Raw genomic sequence first — 6,000 nt, forward strand, 5'->3', positions numbered from 1 at the left:
CTTAAACAGATGTGTACACATGTGTGTGTCGAGCTGGTCTGGTCCAACACAAAGGAATAGAGGCGTCTTTGGTAGCTACTCTGACTTGTTGTCAGATGATATCTTATCATCTTTATTAGGCTATTATTCTTTCACATGTAAATCATTTATCTAAAATATACTGTACAGGCAGCCCAGGACAAGGACATAGAAAGTTCACTTTTGTCAGACTTGATGATCTCAGTGAATTTGTTACAAAAACATTTGTTTAAAAATAAATAAAAACAAAAACAAACGGGCATTAGATAATTTAAGTAAGAATACAAAAATGACCTCCTATCCTACAAACTTTCAACACCTATACTGTACACAATAAGGCTGCAGTCATACATTAGACAAACCAATACTGCGTAATCTCTAACCTTCGATTAAACCCATGGTGACCTTGATCACGAGGAGCAGGAGGCACGTCACACAGCAGGGAAATATCTACTGGTTTGAAATGGTTTTATAGCAACATTTGTTTCTGTATTTCGGCACCAGTCGTCTTTCTGTTTGTCACCTTTATACCAAAAGATAAAATATACAGACAGATAATAATCTCACTATCTAATTCCATCTCTCATTTGACTGCAGGAGAAAGACGTGGACAAACACACAGTGTTGCACTCTACACATTCTTACATTATTCACTGATTATTGAATACAATGACATCCTCTAGCAACATTAAAGACTTTTAAGCATTGTTTAAAACATTTTGCTTTCTAAATCTATCACTCCAGTCTATACAGAGCAACGCTTCTGTACAGAGAAGTGGCGATTAACAATGTGTAACTTTAGTGTATTTGGTTCATGCAGTCAAGCGACATAATTATGTAAAAAATATTGAGGATTATCTGAGATGCAAAACAGTGGCTTTCTTCTGCTGTAAAATATTATTATATTACTAATTTAACAGCTAAGAGATAAAACTTTGCAGTAGCGACACTCTGTAGAGGTCACAGGTCAGTCTGGTTGAAAAATCTAAAAAGTTGAGTCTTTTTAAATAAAAAAAGCTTATAACCATTTATCAAAATCAAGCTCATAATACATTTCATATTGTCTCCTTAACATGTTCATTTCCTTGTTATAAAGTTATAAGCTTTTTTCGACACCAAAGTGGATTAAAATCCTTTTAGTGTTTATAATGTGCATATGCATTTATCACTATATATGTTTAAAGGAAACTGTCAGTCTGCACTGTTTCTGGGACATTTGGTGAGTCAGTACATGTGAAAGAATGTGTGTGTGTGTGTGTGTGTGTGTGTGTGTGTGTGTGTGTGTGTGTGTGTGTGTGTGTGTGTGTGTGTGTGTGTGTGTGTGTTTTTCTTTTTTCAATTAATCAGTTTGTCAACAAAGAAATATTTTGATAATTGATTATTTGTTTTCAAGCAAAAAATTGATAAACGGTTGATGATTCAAATAAAATGATTTACTGCTTTTCTTTGTCTTAAATAGTTTGTGGTAAACTGGATTTCTTTGGGATTTAGTCAACAACAAAAAAAGACATCGGAGGACATCACCTTGGATTTTAAGAAGTGCAATAAATAAATCAATAGCCCTTTGTTTATTGTAAAACAAAAAACAGGCCAAGTTTTTCCTTTTTCTTTGTTTGTGTGTATGGAAACTTAATCTTTTGTAGGAGGTAAAATGTCAGCGTGATGTGTAGATGTAATGTAGCAAATGTGTAGCTGTATTAGATAGCTTTCTAAACCAATAATGTTGTGATAAATAAGGATTTTGCTTATTCTTTACAACAAAATGTGATGCTATTTTTACTCAGAAACCATTTAGCACAATTGATTAAATCAATTTCTATCATGACACTCCATCTTAAGTGAAAGTCTTAAAATGGTAAGGAGTGCATTTCTTTCAGCACTACATTGCTTTTTAAAAACAGAACAGTGTGACACTATTGATGTAGTTATTGCATTGAAAAACGGAATTTGGTTTTGGATGCAAACAGTGTCTGTCTTCTGTTTACATTACAGTAAACTTGACAGACTTGGAAAATACCCAAAGAATCCATAAAGAGCTCATAAAAACTTAAAGATGTAACATGACTCCAAGAATGCATTTTGTTTCACATAAAACTGGTTTCTGTATTAAACTATAGTTGTGAAATTCAGCTTTCTAAAAAAAAACTGAATGAAGTGGGATATTTGATTATTTTTTACTATGAAGGACATGGTTTTATAATAAAGCATCAGTAAATAATTTGTCTTTATGAGAAATTACCTTGATTTCTTGTCACAAGATTTTTTTTGACTTTTCTATTATCTTTACTTAAACTACCTAATAATAGTTTCCATATTTCAGTCCTCTAACATTCTTTTCAAATCAAACAGCAAGCAAAACAGGAACAATTTAAAGCTTTGGTTAAACTCCTAACATCTTGGGGTCACAAATAGAAGATTGCTTCATTTTATGAGTTCACAAGCCATAAATATTGAGAGCCACTTCTCTAGTAGTAGGACATGTTCTCTTATCTGTGACTCAGCACCTCAGCAAGCCACATTCACTCCCATCACTCCCAGTATACAGTGTCACAACAGAGGTTGAGTAACATCATATTTACACTACGAGCATCACTTACAAAAGCACATTGTTATTGAGAGGCCACATCGTATCTGTCGGTGACACATCCCTGACTGATGTTTAACCTCCCGTTCTGTACATTTCAGGAATTATAGACACATGTGACACATTGTGAATAACTTATTGTTTCAGCTGATCTGATGGTTGGGTCACAGTATTTGAACGGGCATGTCACTAATCAGATTAATTCTGGATAGAGGTTTATAAAAAAAAACAGTATTTAAAAGACAATATAAAATATCCCAACCTTTTTTCAATTTAAGAAAGTCAGTCTATCTGCAGACACTGTAACCAGAGACATGTTTGTTAATCTGTCTGGAGGAGGCTAAGTGTCGCCTGGACATCTTTGATCCTCCTCCCCGAGGAATGCTACACGCCTCACTGACGCTCCTCAAACACCACACAGTAAGAAACCCAAAAGCACTCACTGAATAGCTCATAAAACTGACGCACACCAATCCACCATCGAGACTCAGACTTTTGCTACACATGCAGTAGTCATGTAGCATAATACATTTATATCCATCATGATCAGTCTGTCATTAAATTTAGTAATTTTTTTTTTATAGTTGAATTGTCATCCAAAGCAAAACAATATGTGCACAAAGAGTCCAAATATTGTGTTTTATCAGTTGTGGTTCAGCCAAGTAGAAAATATCAATGCATGAGTCATACTTTATGTTCAAAACAAGAATCAGGTACAATTCTGCAAGGAGAGGCAGGCTGATGAGACCTACGGCAGGATAAGATCTTCAGCAAAATCATTCAAAATAGAAGTTTTGTGGCTTTCTAGCTTATTGTTAAAATATCAATCATACAGTAGCCTACTTTGTGTTTATATTACAATATTAGGGGCAGACCTTTATAAAGCTTCATGCGATTACCAAGATCATGTCAAGGTTTAGCTTAAAGACATGTGATCTGTCGAGCTGTTGGGTGGCTGTTGACTCTTCTTTTGATTTTTTCCTATTACAGATTTAAAGCAAGATCTGGACCAATAATTAGGGTTTCTTTAATCACTGCTGGCCACTATTTGTCAGTTTAAAAGGACATTTCTACAAAACAACAAATCAACCTGGGTCTGGGTAACTCCTAACTAAACATATGCCCAAAGGCATTTTGGTGTATTTACACACTAGCATCGTAAACAGTGTTTGTGCTTTTGATTACCGAGTAGGGGGTTGGTCCTGTGCTGTGGGTGTGTGGGAGGATAAAAGAGCAGGAGCACCTGTGACTCTACATGATTTTGATTTCGGAGACAACTGTCAGACAACGTTTCATACGTCATTATTCAGCATGGAAAACAAGATGCTCAGGACGGCTGCTTGTTTGGCACTGGTTTTTACAGGTAGTTAAAATTCAGATGATTTGATGGAAAAAAATGTTAGTCAGTTACATCATGAATTATTTATTGTTTATATTAATAACCAATATTTATTGTTTGGCTGAACAACACAAGGCCAAAAGCACAACAGTGTTGCTCTTAATGATCTATTCTGTGTACTAGGTGTGTGTGTGGGTGAGGGAATCTTACCCCCAGGGCCCCTGAGTGGAGCTGTAGCGGGCACAGTGAAGTTCACCACCACCCTCAGTCCTCCTGGGAGTCCATTCCTCCTGGTCAGCTGGAGCTTCAAAGATGTGAACATCATAACCTTCACCAACACCAACATCACTGAGCCTGGATATGTCAACAGGATCACTTTAGACCAAGCCACGGGGGGCCTGGAGCTCAGGAACCTGGTGCTGGAGGACTGTGGGGAGTACACAGTCACCATCACACTGGCCGGAGGGCAGCAGAAACAGGGCAAGACCACACTGAATGTGTATGGTGGGTTTAATGTTGCAGTGCTGTTTAAAATATGACAAGAAATCACCCGTCAATCATTTGAAAATATTTTTTCTAAAGTAAGTGCTATCTTCAAAGGACATTAATATATTATTATTTTAGTACATACGTCTTAATTGTAATCCATATCTCTTGATACTCCAAAACTCTGATGTTACCCATTTGGTTTACACTATTATGATGCAATGTCTAATTCAATCCAATACCGTAATCCTGCAGTGAATTCCACCTTTTTTAATTTTTAATCTAATTTTAGACTGCAAGGTGGTTGTGTTAAATTGTTGGCAAACAGGATGTGGTGTTGTTTGATTTTATTGGATTCATTGAATTTAGTCCAATAAATCTGTATGTCTATTGTCCTATAAATGCACCAAAGTTCTTGCTAGAATTCAAGGATTCATAGGTTTTCTTTGTTTTCTTAAGTTTGAAATGCAATGTAGCGGTTAATAAGACTAATGAAAAATAAGAAATATAAATGATTAAAAACTATTAAAGAACAAATGATAAAAGATAAACAAAGATCAGTAGTGAATAAAATAGTTTTTTTTATGTAATACACTGAACAAAATGATAGTTCAGCTCATGAAAAATGGGGGCAAAAACAAAAGTGTTGCGTTTATAATTTTGTTCTGTATATGTATCTGTATTAACACTTTGAAACAAATAGATAAATAAAATGAAATGTTTTTCATTGTATTGACGCTCTTTATGTTCTGCCAGCACTGATAACCGGAGCCACCATTCAAACCCCTGCAGCCATCTTAATAGAAGACAAAAGCTCCACCAACCTCAGCTGCAAGGCCTCCGGGTCCATCAGCACCACAGTTTGGATGAAGGATGGCCAGCTGCTCCAACAGAGTGACAGAGTCACTTTCTCAACAGACAACATGACGGTGTTCGTGCAACCTGTTCACAGCTCCAGCCACGGCACCTACCAGTGTCAAGTCAGCAACCCAGTCAGCACCATGACTGCAGCCTATAATCTCACTGTTAACTGTGAGTAATGCTCACTGAACACTTCCAGTAACTGTTGTTAAGCAAAAAAACACCATGAAGACTGATATCAAAATGATAAAGTACATTTCTGTACTTAATAAAAATGTACTTAGTTACATTTCACCACTGCATACACTATATTAAGTTCAGACCTGTAGAGAAATAACTTTAATAACAGCAAAGAATTAAGGGCTAATTTCTTCCAATGCCACTTTCTACTTCCACTACAATTCAGAGGGAAATATAGTACTCTTTACTTCACTACAATTATTTGACAACTTTAGTAGTTACATTACAAATTAAGATTATTGCACAAAAAACATTAAAATTCAGCTGAAACAATGATTCGATTGACGGAATATTTATAGACCACCAACTGAAACTAACTATTTTGATAAAGTTGCAAAAATACAAAAAGATTTTACAGTTTGTTGGTTGGATAAAACTAGCATTCGGATGATGTTGCTTTAGACTCTGGATAGTCACGCATTGCCAGACCTTCCTCCACAGCGCTGTGAACGAGGGTCTGGCTGGTCCACAC

The sequence above is a fragment of the Perca flavescens genome, chromosome 6 (genome assembly GCF_004354835.1).
Source record: "Perca flavescens isolate YP-PL-M2 chromosome 6, PFLA_1.0, whole genome shotgun sequence".
Classification (NCBI taxonomy): Eukaryota; Metazoa; Chordata; class Actinopteri; order Perciformes; family Percidae; genus Perca; species Perca flavescens.